General features: G+C 39.3%; 1 protein-coding gene across 2 annotated transcripts in view; it reads right to left on the minus strand.

Moving 5' to 3' along the window:
• Cdh11 (cadherin 11) overlaps positions 1–23,740 on the minus strand; it is a 153,191-nt gene that overhangs the window by 64,233 nt on the left and 65,218 nt on the right. The window lies entirely within an intron of this gene.

A 23,740-nucleotide genomic window follows, 5' to 3' on the forward strand; every position in this document is an offset into this window, starting at 1 on the left:
GAAACGACAATATCTTGTCTGCTATATTGGGAAACTCCTGTAGTAAATTCCAACTTATAGATATGCCGAGGGAAAAGAAAATCAGACTTAGAAAATTAAATGCAAGTCTTCCAATTAAACTTTTAGATAAGCATCATTAGTGTTTTGCTTTTGCTTTTGTTCCTGGAGATCCATATAGTTTGTAGGATGTATACTAAAAAAAAATAATGATTACTGTTGTCTATATGAAATTCAATATGAAAATACTGGCACTCTATGTTTTATCTAGCAATACTATTGGAAACTGAAACAATAAACCTAACCAGGTAAACCACCCTTCAAGCTCCTAATGACTGTAATTCTAAATTTCAGAGTAGGTTTCTTTTCAACCCTCATCTCTGTGTACTTAAGATGCTTTGTGTAGTCTCTAAAGAGGCTGTCTCAGAGTACAGAATAGATCCCATTTGGGGAAAAGCTGACAGTTTAGGGACTTTTCACATCCACTGATCTGAGGTCAGAGAACTTCAATTGGAATCTCTGATTTCCCTAGAGAAAACAGAAAAGCCCTTTCTATTGACAAGTGACCTACAATGTAAAAGACCCTAAGGCTGAAAGGATTATCATTGATGTTAATTGGTTGAGGAATTAGAAGTTCTCTTTCATCCTCTGGGTTGACACCAGTTTTCAGAAAACAACTGATGCTGTAATCCTGGAGTCAAGATCATTTACACTGCATTAAGAGAATTACCATACTGGATTAGAGAACAACTTCTGAGGTCTTTTCAGGAAGCAACACTCATAGATGTCCATTCATAGGTACTGCAAAGAAACAGAACGCATATTCATCCCCAAAGTTTGCACTTTGGGGCTGGTAAACCTGGTATTGGGGAGAGAAAAGGAGAGGAATTGAAAGGAGAGGAGAGGAGAGGAGAGGAGAGGAGAGGAGAGGAGAGGAGAGGAGAGGAGAGGAGAGGAGAGGAGAGGAGAGGGAGCTGGTATAGAATGGGAGACAGCCCAGAACTTAGATAAGTACAGATACAAGGTGAAATGGGCCTTGATGACGGCTGACACGGGGTTTAGAGAGGAGTCACCCAAAACTAGCTGCTAACAGAGTTAATCAGGGAAGGCTTAGTGGGCAAACAAGGATATTTGAAGTCCGTTTTAAGCTATATGAAGGAACCAAGTGTTACAGGGAATAGTTATCCAGGCAGAGAGAACTACATAAAACATTGAAAATAAATCCTTGTTTAGGTGGCCATTCAGGGCCATAAATCCCAAATACTTCTTATTCAAGTAACAGGGAATGGGTAAGGCAATGTATGTGGACAGGCAGTGAAAAAGCACATAAGAATATAAAGTAATAACTGAAATCATAACAATATATTTGGCTAATATAAGAGAAGAAAATAGCTATGTTGAAGCTTGTAAGTATGAAAGAAATTTGGGTAAGCATTAAAAAAAAAATTGGAAATGTCCACTGTGTTTGTGTCCCTTGGTCAAATTTTATCAAACTTCGTTTGAATTAATTAAATTAGACCTTAGAAGAGCATAACATGCTGTGTTAAAGAATACATCTGTTACTGTTCAAGGTTCACAAAATAAATTTGTCTGCCTTTTGAGAGCTAGTGCAGAAGCAGACAGAGAACACATTGGAAGAGTGAGCAAGTGATCATTGTATTGTACATCAACTATGTTAGACCTGAACTGGAAGCATGAATGATATTTAATCTCTACAAGTCTTGTGAGAGAGCAATTGTTATTCCTTTCTTGACAGAGAGAATTAGAAAACTTTGAGTTCTCCAACTTCTGACACCAGATAAAAGGGCATAACCTGAATTTGACCCCAGTGACAGAAATAAGCCCACACACATATGCCAAGTATTCATTCTCTAAATCTCCAGCAAAAACATCCAGAGAAAAATAGCTCTTGATATAACAGAGGTGATGCCTATGCAAAGGAGGAAATTAATTTCATTCTGATTTCCCCTGATCTGTGCTGTATGTATCAAATCATGGGTCTCTTTGCAAAATTAAGGGCATTAGTTATCCTTCCATTCAGCTTCAGCGGCATTAGACTTGCATGCAGACGTTCCTAGAAAAGATGACGAATATCAAGTTTTTACAAAATCATTCATCAAGAGGTGAGACCTAAGCCTGATTAGCGTTTCAATAAAAATTCTGGGACTAAATAGAGACTAAGCAGATGATCACAGCAGCAATTAGGCACCTTCCAGACAGCCACGCTTTTTCTCAAACCAATTGAGTTTGAGCAAATGGGGATTTTTTTCCCCCTTCTCTCTTTCTTTACTCCCCGCCTCACTGTGAAATGAACTGCCTTAAATAACTGATGAAGTGACAGTGAGCCTGTTAAAAGAAATGCTTGCCCATTAAGTAAGGCGTAATTAAGCGGAGCACAGGCTAATCACTCTTCCATCTAATAAGTGATACGCCCTGGTTAAGCTCACCCTGCTTTCCAGGAGTGGTCCAAGAGACCTGTGAAGACAGCTCAGTAAACAAGGGAATCACAGTTATGCACATGCAAATAAAAGCCATCAAATACTAATATTGGGCTCCTGGTTATTTTCTCGAGGTTTATTCAGAAAAATTAAACTGAACTCTCTCTTCTCCTTAGATAAGCCATTTGAAGTTAATGATGAAAAGTTGGGCTCTGGTACTGTTATCAACATAAGAGTCTTCATAAAGATGGAAATCAGACTTAGTGGGTTTATCACTCCATAAGCAGCATATTATTGAGTGTGTAAGCATACTTTGGCAGGTGTTTGATGGATGAATATGTGAGAAAGAGAAAACATCAATTTGTATATATTTGTGCTTAAAAGGAGTATCTAGAAATAAGGTTAAATAATATTACAAAGTCAAAATTGTTGTCCTTAAAGATGTTAATGTCCAAACTCCTAATACTCATGACTATGGACTCATTTGAAAATAGGATCTTGGTAAATAGTTAAGTTAAGACAAACCATTAAATCTGTCAGTAAGAGAATCGAATATGACTGATGGTGATAGGAACGAAGGAGCTGATACCAGGGAATGCAGAGCTTTAACAATGGCAAGGGAAAAGATTCTGGATGTAAAGAGAAAGGCATGAACCCGTTTTTCCTCAAAGCATCAGAAGAAACCAACTCTCTCTATACTTTGACCTGACACTTCCAGCAAAACTGAGACACAAATAAATTTCTGTCATTCAAGCCATGACTATGCTGTACTTTGTTACCATGGCAACAGCAAGACCCTAATACAAATAGGAAAGGACAAATTACAAACCAAGTTAGACTGGAGAAGAACCTAGTTCTCCAATGTTCCCCATTTCCCAATCATTCTGCCTACTAGCCAATAGTTTCCTGTATGCTGACCAAAAACCTGTCTTTGTTATTCCTTATCATAAGTTCCATTTGAAAACAGCAACTATTGAGTGTTGATATGAGAATCAAATTAGGTAATTTTGTAACATGCTAAGTATTTTTGTATTATGTATAATAAATGCTCAATAACTGTTTTTTTTAATAATTACCACCATTTTTATACAAATTTGATGATGCTGCATTTTCACTAATTCTTATCCCAGTAGCATGAATTTGGCTTTATCTGGACTCTAAGATGCTGACTGGTCATGTGAAAAGAGTTCATGTGTTGGTTCTTCATCATTTATGGGGAATGACTGTGCATAGCAGCTATCATAGTTCACTTGCTCTGGTTCATCTCTTCCATACTCATTCTCTTCTCCATTTGTCAATTTACCAAGAAGAGGCATTGGAATCTGCAGAACCCTCACTATGTTGGAACTGACCTGTAGAACCTGACATTCAACAAAGCCAGTGAAGGATTGGAAGTAGAGAAGCAGAACTTGGATGGCTGTGACCAAGGGCTCCCGGGACACCAACTAAGAGGGAGGACAATAACCATCATAATCAGCATTTTACTGAGTGGCCTCACAAACTGAAGATGGATTATCTGTCACACAGACACACACACACACAGCTGCAGTTAGAAGATTTTCTAGGCCCTTGCACTAAGAAATGAGTCTGGTCTTGGTGGTTATTCTCCTCAGATTCTCAATGAGGTCACTATACTATTTCCTCCTTTGTATTTGCAAAGACGAAGTGGAATTCAGAAGATAGTTGGCAGTTAGGCTAAGTCACAAGTTTACATAGTTGAAATCCAAACACAGTGGAACTGCAGGATGAACAAAGCTAACTATTGTGACCCATGGCCTGCTAGCATTCACAGTGACCAGGCCATTGCGAAGAAATGGATCTTTACAAGCAGTTGTTGACACTGAAATTAGAGAGTGGCATTACAAGCCCATCTGCTGATAGTTTATCCACACAGGCTTAACAAGACAAATGCTTAATGAATGCCAGTAGTAACCAAACTGTTTATAGAGTATCTTTAATATGACAATCAGAACAATATCTCATGTACACAATAGAGTACTTGATGGCTAACAGTGGACTTTTAGGAAAAATTGATCATTTTATATATCTGTTGATTGACAAAGGTGAAGATTATTTCTCTCTCCATTTAATCAGTGGTGTAAAGTATAAGCCAGATATGATCTTAATGCTTAGACTTTAGTTAGTGGAGAGATGTTATTTAAAAACTGAGCCTGAACTGGCCATCTCCTGTAACTAGTAAAGACTTCCAATGAGGAGACATCGGGATACCAACCCAGCCACAAAATCCACAATTTGTCCTGCCTTCAAGATATGCACAGGTAAAAGATAGAAGAGAATTTGGGAGAAGAGCTAATTAATGACTGGTTCAGCTTGAGACCCATGCCATGAGAGAAAGTCCATTCCTAACACTATTAATGATATTCTGTTATAGTTGCAGACAACCACCTTGTATAAATGCTATAAGAGAGGATTCACACAGCAAGTGATGAAAACTGATGCAGAGACCCACAGCCAAACATTAGGTGGAGCTTGGAGAATCCTGTGGAGGAAGTGGGTTGTGGAGCATCTAAAAAGCCATAGGGGTCAAGAACACTACAGGAAAACCTACAGAATCAACTAACCTGGGCCCATAGGTGCTCATAGAAACTGAACTGCAAACTAGAGAGCATGTGTAAGGCAGACCCAGGCCTTCTGCACATATGTAGCGTTTGTGTGCTGTGTCATGAAGTACTTTTAAGTGGGAACCAGAGTTCTCTCTCACTACATGGTCTGCCTTTGGATCCATTTTCCCTAACTGGGCTGCCTTGTCTAGCCTCAATAGAGGAAGATGCACCTAGTCTTACTTCAACTTGATATGCCAAGTCTTCTTGATATCCAGAGAGGATATTATTTTCTAAGAAGAAAGGGGAAGAGTGATCAATGGGGAATGAAGGGAGGTGTTGAGGGAGGGACTGAGAGGAGAGGAAGGAGAGGAAGCTATGATCAGAATGTAAAGTAAATATATACAATAATAATAAATAATAATAATATAATAAATAGACTTGATGCTGGAAAGTCTCTCTTACAAAATGAATAATCCCCTCCCCCCATAAAGACATCTTTTAAGTCTCACCAATGTGCTGAAGGACAAAGCTAGTAATGACAGTGACTTGAGTTGATGCTCAGTACTGGGCAGTGCTCAGCAGACAGTTTTGTTGGTTTTGACCCATGTCACACATATATTTTTTTTTCTTTTTTCTTGAATATTTTATTTATTTACATTTCAGATGCCATCCCCTTTTCCCATTTCTCCTCCCTAGAGCCCCTACCCCACCCCCTCCTCCTTTTTGTTTTTATACCATTTTAATTACATGCAAGTATTAAGGTCAGTTCTAGTTTGAGGAACTAGCAATACAATAGATGCAAATAGTCAAGGAACAAGCAAAACAATAAACACAAATAGTCAACAAGCAAGGCAATAAACAAAATTCTGTGAACGCTCCCGTGATCCCTGTTTCTAAGGGTTTATCAGGATGACCAAAATATCTGAGCCAACTTCCCTGTCCTAGCCCAAAGTCATTTTCATGTCTGAAGCCTGCTTCCTTGTTCTAGCCTAAAACTTATATTCCTGCATGAATTACTTCTTTGTTCTAGCCTAAGATTTAGATTCCTTCCTGAAATTACTTCTTTGTTCTAGCCTAAGATTTAGATTCCTGCCTTGTAGATGAAGAAATTGAAGGTTTAAAAGTTTAGGTAACTCACCCAAAGCCACACCACCATGGTACCGATCAACTGATCTTAACAGTTTTATTTTTAGTGATAAGAAATTGGCAGACAGCCTAATCTGTACAGCCTTTTTAACAGCTTGTTATTTTCACTTGTCCTCTGCTCTCAGAATCTTGATTTACCCTGTAGCTTTTACTAGGTCAGAAGTGTGATTTGTAGTTTGATAGACAGGATTGGCTTTAGACTACTAGGAAATTAGGAGACTAAGAACCTTGGATATTTTCTCCCACATACATAGTTCTTTTCAGTGAGGAAAATTAGAACTGTGCAAATATCAGAAATCATTGTATTCAAATGATTGAATACTGATGAAGATAATATCGGGTCACAAAATAAATGCCATGCCAGCTCATCTCTTTGGAGTACCACATCTTTGCTCGCCCAACACAATTCATGTGAAGAGGCATATTCTAGTGCTCTGCAAAGTAATTTTTCTGATTACTTCAGAAGCTTCATATATTCTCCCAAGGTTGAACCCAAAAGTGTTCAATTCCAAGACAAGTCATAAAAAAACAGTTTCCACCCTTCACTGGGTAATGAACCCTGAACATTAAGAGGAGTCACTCACATGCATATGTCACAATCTGTTCAACCACGATGTCACTTAACTCTGCCTAAATCAAATAGAGAAAAAGGAGTTTAAGATAATAAGACAAAGAGCAAAACTAAGATTTCAAGGCAGATGAAGTTGCCTTGAAAAAGAAAACATTGAAGCAAAATACTCCTTGGACATCTGTCACTTGGGGAGAAAGTAGAAAGATCAAGGGGCCAGCTGAGGCTCATCCTGGGGCATGCCATGTGTGACAACATACTAAAGGCAAGTCCCCTACTGAAGATCCAAAAGGTTCTCTTTGGGTGGGAAGTATCAGGTCAAGCTCCTTCCTTTGACACCAGCCTCAGAATACTAAGCAAATGAGTCAATATCTCTTTCCATCCTTGTTGCCCACAATGGCTAGCATCATAGGAACTAAGCATATGGAATGTATGCAGCATGTGTTTGAAATCTCAGTGAGGTTCCCACTCTTTTCATATTTTCCCTATTCAATTGTTGATTCACAGAGAATGTATTTTTTTTCTAATAGAAAAAAAATCAACTTTATTCCTGACCTTCTAAGTCTGAATTCATGTCCTCAACTGTAGGAGTGACCCAACCATGTACTACTGAACAATTCCATCCAAAACTAAAAAATAAGCCCCAAAGCTAGCCTGTCTTACATGGCATTACTTATTCTGGGAAAGGAAACATCCATGGTGAGGACACCTAATTAGTAACTCTCCCAATGGCTGCAAAGAATGACAGTATTTTTTCCTGCTGTGCTACTGTGATTATTTTGTAATAGTAAGCCAGTTAACCCACCATAACACCAACCACACATCCATTGATCCTCTTAAGACCACTTATAGTTTATAGATTTTTTTTTCAGTAGAACAAAAAACTCCAGAGTCCCCTACTGACTTCTTCAAGTTTACTAATAAAAGTTAAAGCTCAAAAACCAAAACCAACAGAAACAAACAAACAAACAAAACACTTGACCAAAATAGTCTGCTAGAGGAGTTTTATCCAGACAATGTCTTCTCTGTGAACCAACTTCTCTTTAGAATTAAAATGGCCTCCAGCTGACTGAACAAAGACGAGTGCTGTCAGAGCACAAAGCTGTAGAAATGTGTCCAACTACATGAAGTATGTAATCAAATGCCATCATCAATATTCCCAAGTTCTTTCCTGAGTTGTTATTATGTACTGAAGAATTTAGATGGTTAGAACTCATCTGGTCCTTGTAACCGTCCTACAAATTGGTACAGTTTCTGTTCCCATTATAGACATAATAGTAGTTTCTTAAAGATGGCTTACAACAAATTTCAAGAATTTTAAACTATGGGCAAAGGAGATCTTACCAATAGAGCTGAATTAAGGGTTTTGATGGTAGTTCATTCCTGTAATCTCAGCATTTGGGGGCTAATATTGGAGAATAGTGAGTTTGAGGTTACTATGAGTTCTTTCCTCTGAATAAATAAACGAATAAAATTAAAAGGTCTTGAGATGAGAAATTCACCAGGATTGATTTCTTGTATTTCAAGTAATCAAATAATCAAACAGATCCTTTTAAGAGGGCCTAAGGCACACTGGAAGCAAAATTAATTAATTAATTAATTAATTAAAAATAACTGGAATCAAAATAAATAAATAAATAAATAAAAAATAAAATAAAACCACAAACTAACGAACAAAGAGAAGAGAGAGTTCGCATGATGTTCTCTGAAGGTAGAGGAAGAAGCAACCATGATTCAAAAAGGGATGGAGACATCTGAGATGTTAAAAGACAAAACCAAAGTGATGACTTCTTCTCTGCAGTCTTCAGATGGAACAAAGCCCTTCATGCCTGCCTGCGACTTCACTGTAGTCCTGAGGACCCATTGTGAATTCTGATGTTTTAAAAGTAAGATAAAGTTTGTAGTGTATTGATTCCTGACATGTGTTATTTCCATACAGCATCAGATGCAAGCTAAGGCAGCCTTTTAAAAGAAAAGACAAGGGAAACTCCATGGGTGAAATGACTTGGATGAAGTCACAATTTAATTGGCATGATGGAGACAGCATGTTTCCACAGCTCCTGCTCTTTTGCAAAGGACTGTTTTACTTTGGGAAAGAAGGAAACAAATTCAATGAATGCATCAATGGGTGCAAAAACAGGAAGTCTGTCCTCAGCCTGCAAATTTGTCAAGTCTACTACTCCTTTTTCTTTATGCAAAGAGAAAGTATGTCCCCACACCCAGAGCTATTCTGCCATTCATCGTCACAAAGTAAGAAGTATTTGTAAAATTCCAGGAAGGTCCACCAGCTATTATAAAGACTCACTAGTCACCCAAAACACCATGCTGCTTTTGAAGTCTGTAGGTCATTTTCAGACATTGTCATTCTACAAAGAGAACCATTTACCCATGACATTCAACAATTTGACCCACAGAGATTTATGAGGAACCTGGCTTTCACTATATTCATGAACTGAGTTCCTACAAATGCTCCAAAACTTAGATATGACCTGGATTTCATAAGTTATTGGAACTTCTTTGCCTACACAATCCCTTAGATGGAAACACCTGGATGCTATTGATACCTAAATCTTGCCATATCATCACTCTGCTCAGTTCAGGGAAGCTTCCCAATGGGAAGCATTGGTATAGATTGGTATATATGTCAGAGATATGTTTTCTCTGATAGTTACAAAATTTTGATGACCTATGTATTGATTATTATATGGTCAGTAACCTGTTAAGATGAAGATTGGAATCCGGGTGCCATTACTCCATGTCTGAGCCTCTCAATGAGAGAAAGTGGTCCAACATTATCAAGACCTATTTCAGGAAGTAAAAATCCTTTAAATAGTGATAGAGACACAATGGATTGGTAGGTAGATAGACATTTCATGTAGTTCCTTGAAAGTTAACCAAATTGCAGAGAAATGGGGAAAGAGACCATTTACTCCTTAAAATTTCCATTTACTAAGTCTCAGCTCCCTTTCATTCTGGAAGATCTAATTATACTTAGGCTTCATGAAAGTAGCTAACCAGTAGGGACTGCCTCAACTGAGCTCTGGAGGATCACAGAGCTTTTGTTCTGATTTTATTGCTTAGGTTAATGCATCCTGACTTCTCAGCTGAAACCTGGTGAAGCTGATGTTCTTCTGTCTGCAAGGGAAATAAAAACCCTCCCCCAGCCCTGAAAGAAAGAGAAACACAGCATTGTTTACAAATCCTGTCAGAGTCTCATCCTGTTCAACAGGATGAGAATCTGACCCCTTATTGAAGTTAGGAAGCTGAGAATGACATCAAAGCGCTCTCTTGAATGCACAGGAGATAATGACTTAAGTAGCTTTAATCTAGACATGCTCCTTACAAAGGAAACACTGGTCTTTTCTTCTACAATGGAGAAAACAGGCAACACCCCATCGATAGTTAACAGACAGGTCCTCTCATTCTAACCCTTGTTTCTAAATATCCGTGGATCCCACATCTCTAAGGTTTCACTTAGAAATTTCCCTTGTATCAGGGAAATTAGATGCATAGAAGCTTACAGAGAAATGGTCACGAAAATAGAGGCAGAAATGCCACAAGAGACACTTGAATGCCTGGGAAACACAATCCAGTATCCTCTACACAGACTAAGAAAACTGGTATGCTTTCCTTGTTTTCATGTCTTTGCAACTAGGTAATTCTTCACCTCTGTGGGTAGATATACAATAGTCTCACAAGGTTCCTATAAGAACAGATGAGCAAACTTAAGAGATGGGGCTTTCCAAAGCTTAAAACATCCTGCAGAGACAAATCTGAGCGGCTGTTTCTCCCATCCATGTTCTTCCTATATTCTAGGATCTGTGGTTTCTTAGAACCAGTGGAACTGAGTAAGAATTTAGACATTGTAGTGATGGGGCCCAGAGATGAGGCCCCAGATTTGAAGCCTTTGGGGCATATCCTGAACTGATGGTGTATTTGGCTTCCCATCTATACTATGGATATATGTTTTCCTATTTTGCTACATGAAGGATTTAAAATGCTCAGTCTACCTGCTGTATCTTTTAAGGCTGTATTAACATAGCCCAACTCACTGAACAGGTAACAAGTTTACAGTAAGTTATATGTATAGTGCATACATAACACACATTAATAGCAAAGATTTAGATAATATTCAAATGTCACAAAATTTGTACTTTGAATGTGATGTCTTGGCTAGTAGTCACAAAACAGTGCACGAATTACTCCCTACCTTAATTCTACAATTTGTCACTGTCCCACAAAAGCAAAGCCTCATAGCTATTAGCAGTTCATGTTTCTAGAACACAGGTTGCTCAGCAGCATCCCTCTATTCTTCAAGGGCTAAAAGTCTTCTCTAAAGTCCAGAGTGAATTATTCCTAAATTACAGCACTTGTGTACATGGGGGTTACAAAGATTGCTCAGTTTGTAAGAGAAATACATCTTTTAAAAGATCCAAGTTCGGATCACAACACTCCTGTCTGATGTATCACAGATGCCTTAATGCTATCTGTAGGAGATCTAACCCCCTCTTTTAGCCTCTGTAGACACCAGCACATGAAAAGCATAAATAAAAATATATATCTTTAAAGCACCATATACTTTTCTGAAGTGGCCAAATTGCTAGCATAATTCCCTCTAGCCTTCTCAACTAGATAGTATGTTTTTGGTTGGCAATGGGCACATGTATATTTTTTTTTTCTCATCGCCTTAAACACGAGCTTGGAAACACACAAGTGAGGTGTAATAGGCCCATGCCATTTCTTCTGAACACCAGCATGTTTGTCATCGGTCTGCATTCCTGAATGGGCAAGCCTCCACAATCTGTCATGTTCCGTGATTATTTTCCCCTAACATGTATTGTTAATTTTTCATCTTAATGAACTGTCCAGTTGAGTTTTAACAACCAGAATAGTGATAGGAACACAATGAAAATGGCTTATGCCTGGCTATTGTTAGAATTCTCCCTGTAACTCCAGCACATAATTGAAATAAAATATCTCAACGGCTCCCAAAACCATTTGTCAAGAATAAAGTGGTATAAGTGCTATTTCAAAAATTCATGCTAACAGGCTTTATAAACATGGATTATAGAAACATTCTTCCGATTGATACCTATTCAAGCATTTAAGTGCATGGCTATTATTCTCTGTTTGCTCAAGGGAAACCACTTTGGGTACCATACTACACGTCAGCCCCAATTTCCCACAGGATTACAGATGTAATCTTTCCTGCAGGGAGATAGGTCAGGAAAGCCCAAAAGGACAGTGTTAATACACACATAGGGAAAGCATTATGCAGCCATTGGCATTTCGGGAGTCAAGTGTTCCAGGACAGGATATCCCTCACATTGGCCTAATCATCCAGGAGGAAGTGGCTCAGAGATGTCCAAAGATTTTGCTCACCCAAGAAAAGTGATGAACCCAAGCTCTAGATCTCTTGTTTAATGAACCAGCAGAAGCAATGGGGCCTAAAGCTAAGGGATGAGCCCATTCCTGTGGGCTCATACAGGAAACAATAAAAATTGTATATTTGTTCTGTTATTCACTCTAGAATTATTTAGAAAGATAACTGGTATGGTTCACATTGTTCTAGGCCCTGAGAACAAAGACAAGGACAGATTTCTGGAACTTTTAGGGCTGCCAATGGCAGAGGTGACTTGGGCAACTCAAAAATTAACAGAGAAAGGAAACAGTCATGATATCTATCAGTAGTAATAGCCTTTGAATGATTAGATGGAATGTTGAAATATGGAAAGTTGGCAACAATAAAGAGAGACTGTGGCTTCTGAGCCATGGACTCAGGGAAAGCCCTTCAAGGAGGGGCATTTAAGCTAATTCTAAAGCAATTAGAAGGTTTCAAGAATGCAAGACAGACTTTTAAGGCTGATGACCTGGTACTAGCAGAGTCCCTGGGTCAGGAAGTAACTATACCATGCAAAAGCAATGGAGCCTAAAGCTAAGGGGTGAGGCAAAGAGTAATTTTAAAAGTGGGGAAATATGCAGCACAGTGAGCTTCTTTCTGATTCACATGTCATGACAGTGAGTCAGTTGGCATTGCAAACACAGGAATGCAATTCTTCCCATTGATATCTACCAAAAGCCAATAGGAATGGCAAGGACACTTCCGTTTCACCTATTCCTGACCCTTATTTTATATGTCTAGAAATTAAATTAAAATCTGCTTTTGCTCCATCATATCGTCAATGGCTGACCATGGCAGTGATTCCCATTGGCATGCCAGTCCTACATCTCTAAACCCTTCTGAGTAATCATCCCATACTCTGCTCTTCCTCAGTCCATAACCCAGACTCCATCTTGCACCATTATATAGGATTAAATAGAATATAGGGCTAAAGCAAGGTCAATCTCTTGCTTACTCTTACTGTTCTCTTGGAAGCAGCAATTATCCTATGATTCAATGAGCTGAACCCAAGCTATGGGTTGTTTCTATTGACCTTCCTTCAAAGAACAAGACAGTCAAAATGCTTGGATAAGCTACATAAGCAAGATTAAACTCTGTGTCCAGAGTAGGAGCCAGTTAAACTCAATGTGACCAGAGATCCTGACCACAGCTGTGTTCTTGGCACACTGTGCTAAAAATCTGTTAAGTTTTCAATGAAAATACTGTTGGAGCAAGTGACACATTTGGTGACACAGAAGTTGTTGCAATACTCAACAGAATCTGTCACAGACTGGCTTGAGACAAAGTTAACATCATGATGCTCCCTAGAGTTGCTTTTGGTAACAATTCCTGGAAAGAAAAATAACAAGCAGAGAGATTCTTAAACAGAAGGTGGGGTGCAATGTAGTCATACAATTGCTCTGATCGTCCTTTATGGTCCACTGGGCTGAGACGATCCATCAGATTCATCCCTATTAGAGATACAGTGGCCAAACCTTTACTTATCAGTATTCCAATGTATGTTAATCCAGGAAATGGAAACTCCATTTTCCTTAGTGAGATGGAACCTACAATCTAAGCAATCTTTGAAGTGGCTAAGCTGAAGAAGCTTCTCAGCTAAGAGCAAAGACTATAAATCCTGTAGTAAAGGAGACGGTGGGTGGTATAGCGATAGAGGTCGATCTTAAATATTATGCAACTACTAATGAAGCACTATAGAAAGCACTGGAAACTTTTCATGTTATGATCTAGGTTAAGTAGGCTAGATCACTGGGGCATGCCCTAGACAGCATTTGCAGACAGCATCTCCTTTCTATTTTCCTTCCAAGTCACCATTAGGTGATCAACTTTGCTACAAAATGCACCTTCACCATGGTACTCTGCTTTGCAACAGATATAAAGCAATGGACGGAACCCCGAACCGAAACCCATGGATTGATTCATCTCAAGGTATTTGTTCCAGCAATAAAAAAGTAAAACATCTAATACTTATATTAAAAGAAACCCTACTCATTTGATATCTTCAACTTCTCAAATATCTTGGTACTGACAAAGTAGTCAAAGGAAAATTAATCTGCCTTATTTTAACTTAGTTGCTCCCTGGATTGGAAGAAACAGCAATGTTGTTTTGTGAGGAGGAGATTATATATAATCTCTCAGCTTAAGTTGCTCTTCCATGTAATGAGATGAATTTGAATGGATAGTATCTATTCAAGTAATTAGAGTGGAAAGTTCACAGGAAATGTAATTCCAACTTTTAAGGGCTATGCAGTTATTGTGAAGAACAAAAGCTGTCCCTTTAAAAAAAAATACACTTGAAACCGTTATTCTAAATGCTAATTTGCCAAAACCCACAGCAGTGGAAAGTCAAGTGGTTATGTACCATGTTTTGTCCCCGCTTAAATTGTTCACTAAACATTTACATGTACCCATACTTAGATGAAATGCCATTAAACACCAAAGTTTCTTCTCCCAAACCTTGCAGACCCAAAGATAAATAAATGGTTGTGTGTTAACACAGGGAGAGCAACACTGACTTCTCCATTACTCACAGCCAGCAAGGTCTCAGGGCTCATAGATACTTAGAGAACTACATAAAGGTTCTAATTTCTCTTAAAGTCAGAAGGAAAAGTAAAATTTGAAATCGTTTATTATTTTACAACTAAATACATGCATGTTTTGTTTATTTGGCTTTGGATAATTCACTAAGTCTAGCTAATGCTTCCCATACATGGGTGGTTGTGGACCATCGACATCCAGGGCCATCGACTGGCACTTGGGAGACCTACCTATGCCCATATCCTCAGTAAATAATGCCTCTCCTTACTTGGTAACTACCCACTGTCATTTACTCTTCAGTGTTTGGAGGACCTTGGAAATCATATGACCCACCTGTGCTAGGATTCAGTACTGGGAAGAGCAGCAGTGTCTCATCTCCTCCAGCACTCTACAAACAGTTCCTAGAATTCTGAAAACTAGCCAACAGGTAGAACAGTCCTAAGCTAGTTTGATATTGATTTCTCTATCTTCTTCAGCCAAAGAATGTGGTGTTCTTAGCAAAAGTAGTTATGGTGGACAACTAAGGGCAAAGGAAATTGAAGTGGAAACTTAAAGGTTCTTTGAAAAGTCGGTTGGATGTTGTTTTGCTGGGGCAAACAGGTGAAGAAAGGAACGTTTAGCTGAAGCAGAAGCTGGTGAAAGGATGTTCTGCTAAAGCAAGCACATGAAAGGACACTTGATGAAGGATTCTTTGCTAACAGCATGCATGTATTGGTCCGCCTTACATTGCGTAGCTGAGGGGGAAAAAAGGCAAAATCTTTTGGTCTTGTTTCTTGCCACTTCCATGGACTTAGGGTGATTGGCAGAGTGATGTCAGCTGAGACAGGATCAGTGGACGACATGTGATATCTGGAGATGTATAAATAGGACTCTATGGACAGTGATGGAGTCTAAGTTAGGCTTGCTTATAGAGCTAGCTTGTGAGTCTTGTGTCTTCATTGACCTTTGTTTCCCCAAGAGAGGCAAAGCTGAGAACTTCTCCTGGCATCCTTCTTGCTGACTTGAGAGGAGGCTGAGGCCTGACTGCCTCTGCTAGGACATGCCACTGCTGCTTGTTCATGTTTTCTATTCCAACTCTACTGAACAGGACAGCTGGAGTATCCATCAAGTGTTGGCAAAGGGCTCAAGCTGCCACTGCTAACCTGTGAACTGAATTGCCAGTTTCCAGACAACACAGTCAGGAGTTGTTCCAAAGAACCTTTCTAAACAGGTCCACTTTCCCCGTCTCCTTTCCTTTCCACTACCTCTCTCATGGGTGGTGGGGTACAAGGGAGGTTAAAGTGTTTAAGAACACTTTATGAACGAATCATTAAAGGTAGGTTTTGAAAAAAATTAAAGTTATAGGTAATAACTAGAAAATTCAAATTTTAAGGTAGAAAATTGTTATTTCAAAATTGTTGTAAAACAACATAATTTCATTATTTTAGTGGATAATGATGGCCATGAAAGCAAAGGTGTTCTGGAATTTACAATGAGATTCTGAAGGACCAAGATCTCTGTGAACAGGGGTAAAAAGTGGTCAGCTTTCACACAGATTCTTCAGTCCTTACATAGAGGAGAGAATTTTATCCTCGAATCTAGACAACTGGGTTCAGAGAAAGACACGGGCGTAGGAGCATCAGGTTCAAAGCATCACAGAGGTTCAGAGACAATCAGCCCTGTGTCCTGGATGGACAGTTACCTGGTAGGTGGGGACTTTTGAAGACAAGAAAGAGTATATGTTAAGTTTGTATCGGTCTAATATGCCAAGTAATGATCTGGAAAAGTCAGCTTGTGAAAGAGGGAAAGCATCTAAAGTTTAGGCCTCAAAGTAAAGCTACTCAACACAATATGCACCAGAAATCCCACACTGAAGCTCAGTGTTGGTGCACCACAGAGAAAGACATGGCTTTGACCATGTCCTCATCACCCTGAGCATCAGTCATCCTGGCTAGCCGTCTGTGAGCACAGGGCTGCTTCCTGTGATGCTTGTGCAGGGCAAGTGGTCTAGCCTCAGGTTTTGAAGAGAGTGACCATAAAAGCTGCAAGTTTTGTTTTTCGTTGCTCAAGAATAATAATGCACATGATTTAAGACAATGAATATCAATCTTTCTGAATCTTCTTTTTTTGGGGGCCTAGTAGTGCCAGGGATTGAACTCGGGGTCCTGTGCATACAAGAAAACCAATATACTACCTAGGTATATGACTCAGTTCATTCATTAAGTGTAAATTAGAAAATGTAGTTAGAGATGTCAAGAGACCCAGCATGAAATCTGCAATAGGTAGAACTATGATACTGGAAAATCTGCCAGAGATCCATTCAGAGTGGTACATACTAACTACCCTTCGTATGCATGTGACCAATATTTCATAATGCCTTTTCTGTGAAATAAAAAAGTATAGACACTGTTACTATGGCAACCTAACAGCATTTGGCATGGTGCTCAGAAACTAAAATTCAGAGCCTCTCAGTAGAATGAACTCACTGGCCCCTTCAAAATTTCTCTAAAGCTTCCAAATGGAGGCATCTGCCAGGTGTCTTGCTGTAACCTTCCAGATCCTCACAGAGAACTGATGGTAGATTGAATGTGGCTCATTACCTTTCTTTCTCTGTTCTTTTTTCTGTCATTGCCTTGAGCTCTAAGTTCTCCAAAGGGCATAGGGTAATCTGGCCTCATACCCTCTAGAGGGAAAGATAATCTGTGTCTGAGGGACCATGTGATACTAGGTAGGACAGAGGCGCAAAGGCTTGATTTCCTTCTAAAACTATCTAGGAACAGCTGAAATGTCCTATACTACCCATCCTAAGGAAATAACAAGACTCAGAAGGGGGCCAACGGATGCCTGCCTAGGTTTACGAGTTCCTTAATAATGGGAAGTAGCATGAGCTTACTGGCAGGTGTTTAGGTTAATTTAGTTTCAGAAAGAAGGCAATACACGTGTGTCTCGTGTATAAAGGAGTTGATTAATGAGCATCTAGGAAAATATTCCTTGACATCTCACCCCACTGTGTGCTGATTCAATTGCTTTCTCAACTGAGATTATTTCTCTTTGTCTCACTTTCATCTCATGAGAGAACCGAGCTTGAAAAAAAAATACATATGAAGTATGTCCTAGCAAAGATCAGGAAAGAGTGTCTCCTGGAGGCTTTTAAGATTTGTTTGATGATACAAAGCCTAAATTGGGGACCACAGAACAATACTTTGATATCTAGACCCCAGGGCTACAAAGCCCTATTGCATTGCCTTTTTAGGTTACTTCCTGCCTGCCCCAGTGTTCAAAGTTCCTCTCATTTCGCATGCACGCGGCGCTTTGCTATGTAATACATAGAGGAAGTACACAGATAACTTGAGATGCTTTGATCTTTCAGAGGGAATCCTACACCAGCCTTTGAGGTGCCATGTTGACCCTGACAAGCAGAACAGATGAGATAATGCCATCTAAATGGCTAGTTGTTGGAAATAGAGAGATTGGATTTCAATTTAACTGTCTGTTACTTCCCTGGACCACTGGGCACATGAGACAGGCATAGCAAGTAAGCTTTCCTACCCCAAAGAGTTGCCCTTGATGAGCAATTAAGCCAGAGTCAAATTCTTCCTGAAAGGTCAAGGTATCTAAAGATGGTCTTCTCAATTCATCTATATTCTCAGGGTTGATCAGCTACTTCTAGCAGGCCAAGAAATATGCTTTTACTTGCCAGTGCATCAGGGCTATTTCTCTCCATAAGAGCATGGGAATAAGAAGCTTACTTGGGTCTGTGGTTTAGTGACATACAAGGTATAACCAGATTTGGGATGATAATCCATAAAACCATTGCATAGAATAAAACCTAATGACTTTCAAAGGTCAGAGAATCTAGGTGAAAGGTTCATGAGGATCTTTTGTATTGGTTTTAAATTTTTATTTATGTTCGAAATGTTTTAAAAACAGAGCTGTATTAACCTAAACAGGCACAAGTGAGAGAAGAAAAGAAATTTCATTTTTACTATGATATAGAACACTGTGCAGAAGAGTGGAGTTGGGTGCCACCAGGGATGAACATAAATGGCTATTTAATTGTATGTCCCTGTAACTGTTTAGAAATTCTATGGATAACCAACCAAAGGACTAGCTAGCCTGGGCTGGACTTAAGCCTCTCACACATATGTCTCAGATATACAGCTTGGTCTTCATGCCAGTCCCCAACAACAGGGGCTGTCACTGAATCTGTTGGCTGTCTGTGGATCCCATTCCCCTAACTGGGCTGCCTTTCTGGCTTTTTCAGTAGGAGTAGATGCACCTAGTCCTGAAGATAATGTAGTGCCAGGGTAGGATGATACCTAGGGTTCTCCCCATCTCAGAGGAGAAGGGGAGGGAGGAGTGAGAGGAGGAACTGTGGGAGGGGGCTGGGAGGAGAGGGGACAGGTATTGAGTTGGAAAGTGAATTAATTAATTAATTAATTAATGATTAAAAATGAAAAAAAAATATGGATAGTTGTGTACCAACCCAAATGTAGTGGTTGGCTACAGGGATGGAAATTAAGGCACACACACACACACACACACACACAAAATAAACAAGATTTCTCTGAGCACCAAATTTTCAATTTTAATTTTTAAATCACCTGTATTCAATCATCTTATTTGTTTTCGCATTAGCAATCTATAATATATTTTTTTTTGACTAAAGGTAGCTGAACAGAGAACTTTCCTTGTCTCCTGTTCAGTCCTACCTATGCTCAAATCTAAACCCAGTGATTGCCTCTCTCACTGGGACATCTTCTAATTTTTGTCTAGCATAGTTAGCCCTTCTTGGTACAGCATTAATAGATGTGACTGTGTCTTGGTTGCGTGTCTGATGGCCACACATCATCAACAGAAAGCAGAGCAGGACTTTTAAAGGTGCAATTTCTGTTTCGTTGTCATATTCATATGTAAGCAATTGGCTTTTACTACAGTCGTAGTACCTGGCTCAAAATATAAAATAAGTTTCATCTGTGAAGGATGGTTGATGAAGAACAGCACAACAGAAGCCTGTTGGTGTTGATGCTATGAAAGTTCTTATGGACATTTGAAACTTGACTAGACTAAACTAATTGCAAGAAATATCTTCTAACTTTTTTCCACATAAGCTGATTAAAAGGTACAAAGACTTGGAGGAGACAAATTGATGACTAGGAAATGCCACATTGACCTGCACAGAGGCAGAGAACCAGCCTATCCATTGCGGTCCTCTGTAAATTCTTTAGGTATTGAGAACCTCAGTATCCTACCATCTTCCAGAGCACCTGACAAAGCAGCCAAAGTTTCTGACAATATTAAACAATAAACTGACTCTAAATCATGTAAGACAGAGCCTGCTTCATAACCATGGTCAGTAACTAACAGCCAGTCATTATTTTTAAAAAATGGCTCTTTTGCGTGTTGTGAGTTAAATAAAGCAAGAAAAACCACTGGCACTTTGGCGTAAGCTTATCCTTTAGACTGGAGTTCAACGAGGTAAGATATTCACTTTGCCTCGCCCATAAGAGCATCATGCAATCTTTTCTTGAATCAGGAAATAGCTGTCACGTTATCCATAGCGAAGAGTTGCAGTATATAATCAACAAGTGAATGGAATGTCTGTTTATGATTTCAGTGACACAGGCTTCAGACAGATACTTGGCCTCCTTCTCCACAGTGGCCTACATCCTAAAATAGGAAATGTGCATTCTCAGACAGCCCAGCAGGCGCAGAGGACACAGCAGCAGGCTGCCAGCATTTAGAGCTGTCAGGGACAATTCAGAGCCTGGTGGATTTGGCAGCACAGGTGAGGTGCCCTCCAAGCAGCTTTCTGGAATTGACTTCTATGCAAATGGGAAATAATGGGGTGACCTGTGACCTACAGCCCCCACCGAATGCTCCTCAGCTGGGTGTGAGTGCTCTTGTAGGTCACTCCTGCAAAGGACACTTCTCTAAGACATTCATTTGCAAGCCCCAGTGCCCTATTAAATACCCAGCAGGATTGCAGGGCTGACAGCTGTCCCACAGCCACCTGGGGGATTTCTGTGGTGAACTGAGAATCATACCTAGGTTACAGATAAGCTAGGGGTGAAAGCAAAAGCTCCAGGGGATTTCCTGAGAGGTTAGCCTAAGAGATGTTCCTATGAACCCTGTCTTGTCTTTACCCTGTGCTGAGAGCTTCTCCTCAGTCCCCTTTCTACTCTGATCTGAGTGTACCATACAGATCTACGTGGCTGCAAGCTTCATTTAGAGAGGGCACATGTCTTTTTCATCCCCCCCGGTGTTTGTAGCAAATCACAGGGACACAATCAGGAAACTAAAATCCATACATATTGCAAATCAATATGAAAGAAATGGACAGGGTTAGATTCATCTGAGTCACCAAAGTTAAGAACTAAGTCTTGACTAAATCTTGTTTATCTTGTTTTGTCCCTAACAAGCTGTTTTCTTTCCTGAGACACGAAAGCCCTTTCCTTAAAATCAGAACACAGTCCTGAAAAGTCCAAGGGTCTATTCTACCATTCTATCTGTATCATGTTATACTTGTGTGTGTGTGTGTGTGGGGGGGGTATTAGTGTTTTTTTTTTTTAATTTAAATACAAATTTGTGGGCAGCAGGCTCCTTGGTCTCAAGAGTCTTTGCTAGAAGCCTAAGAATATTTTGCTTCCTAGCCTTAGGTAAAAGCCATGCAAAGTTCCCAAAGAAAATGGTGGTTTTAATTCCTAGGTGGTAGAAACAGGTTTCCTAGAAGTACTTTCTATTTACCTTTTGACTCTGCTTCATTGCTACCTCGCTCTCCTTGCTCCCACTCTCTAGAAAAAATAGGAAATGTCACTAGTACACCCTATGAAGTGCTGATTCAGAGAGCTGATGAAATAAAAAGACCAAGCCGCCTTGGCAGAAACAAGATGATTAGCATTCACGGGCACAAGCACAGGAGAGATGCAAGTCACCTGCCCAACCAGGCATCAGAACAGAGCAGTGGAGAATATGTCAACAAGGGAGCAGCCCTTCCCAGCCTTGCAAGTTTCCAAATCAGGCTGTTTTGCAGGGAGATGCAGCTTTGCTTCCTGTATTGTTGGGTTGTTTGTGTATTTGTTTGTTTAGTGACTGTTAACCAGAGCGTGGGAGAAAAGTCTGAAGACTTCTCAAATGGAAATTCTCTCCCAAAACAGACTCTCATTAATATATGAAACTCAAAGATCCAGGAAATCTCCAAAGACTTACACTCACAGAGGCTGGATAACTGTCTTTATAACAATAGTGTCTGAGGGCTGAAGAAGCAGCCCTAGGTGGAGGAAATGTTTTTGCTCATACTTTAGCAGATACATGTAGAGAGGTAGGACAGGAGAGGAGACTGGTAAAAGGTACATTTCCAGACATTCCACTAATACAAACTAAAAAATATAAGATGGAGCAAATTAACATGGGCAACTCATCTTCTATATGATCAAGTTTTCTTACTTAAATCTTTTAAATTATAATAGTAGCTGCAGTGTAAAGCAAAAATTAAGGCAGTGATATCTTTAATGACAGCATTCTTCTGACACAGTGCAAAAATACAATGCCAGCTATCTGATCTTAGTAAGGTTCTCTCTCTCTCTCTCTCTCTCTCTCTCTCTCTCTCTCTCTCTTTCTCTCTCTTTCTCTCTCTCTCTGTGTGTGTGTGTGTGTGTGTGTGTATTTGAAGTCCTTTCATCATCTTCTATTAAAAATGTACCTAAGGCCTCTATTTATTTTTATTTGTCTACTAAGTACTTATTGCATATTCTGGGTCAGAGAATGCTTGAAACTAGGAACATGATAGTCCCTAAAAGAACCATGACCCCAAAACCTAGAGCTGGAAAGGTAGCTAATTAAGCATGGCTCTGTTTCAAATACAAAATGTCCTTCACAGGATCTATGTTTTAACACTTGTTGCCCAGGAGATGGTACTATTTTAAGAAGAGGCCCTGTTTTCAGAACATGTGTCCCAGCAGGCAGAAATCAGTTGCTTGGGCATGGCTTGAAGGTCATGTCTGGTTCTAGTTTGGTCCAGAGCTGTTGTTTCTTACCTGGCTACAGTGTAAGGAGCTCTGTCATACATCTGTACTGCTATGAACCACACCCTATCCTTCCCACCACAACAAATTCAGTATCTTAAAACAATGAGGTGGAAGAAATCTTTCTTCCCATGGGTTGTTGCTCTTTGATCACAGAGATGAGAAAACTGGTTAATCTACTGACAAGTAGACCCAATGTGAAAATTACTGTGGATGATGTAATCCCTGGCTACTGAAATATTGTCTAGCAAACAACCATGACTTGATCTTGGGGAATAAAAACCCAAAGCAAACAGCAAACAAATCTTTTTAGCAATAAAGAGGTTCAAGTTAAGATATAAAAAGAAGATCGATGCTATTGTTTGGGGAAAACAAGCCTGTATCCTAATGGGTAGCTCATGGGGGAATATATAATAAAGGTTGGGTGTTCAGAAAGAGCAGCTGAGATGTGAGTCTGGTCAGTAGAGGGTAGATTTCTTATTAAAGGATTATGAAAGTCTCTTAAGAAACTCATAACTAATTCATATCTTTATCTTTAAAAGGGATGAACCAGAAGAGTAACATGATAGATGGACTTAGAGATATTTCTCAAGATGTGTATAAAAGATGGAACACATTGGAGCTGATGAGAGAAAAATAAGCTCAGAGACCAGCATTTGCCTTGCGTTGAATAGTATCTGTTGGAAAACATGGACCAACTGAAGAATAGTTGAAAACAGAATGTATAGGAATATACTACAGTCAGTTACAACAAGGAATAAAGGACAAACAGACACAAGGGATCCCTCTTATATTTCTAGTCTGACTAAACAGATGAACTCCCACTGACTTTTTGGATACAGGACATAGTAAAGGTTTAAAGCAAAAATATGTGACATGTGTTTGTCCTGCACACATGTACCACCTAGAATTATGTAAGTATATACAATAAACACAGACATTTAGATAAACAGATCTAGAATCTCAGAAATGAACAACTCCTGCCAAAAGAATTAATGTTGATATATATATATATATATATATATATATATATATATATATATATATATATATAAAATCTGGAAGCCAGGTTGATATACATTATT

Source organism: Arvicanthis niloticus, chromosome 18 (assembly GCF_011762505.2).
Source record: "Arvicanthis niloticus isolate mArvNil1 chromosome 18, mArvNil1.pat.X, whole genome shotgun sequence".
Classification (NCBI taxonomy): domain Eukaryota; kingdom Metazoa; phylum Chordata; class Mammalia; order Rodentia; family Muridae; genus Arvicanthis; species Arvicanthis niloticus.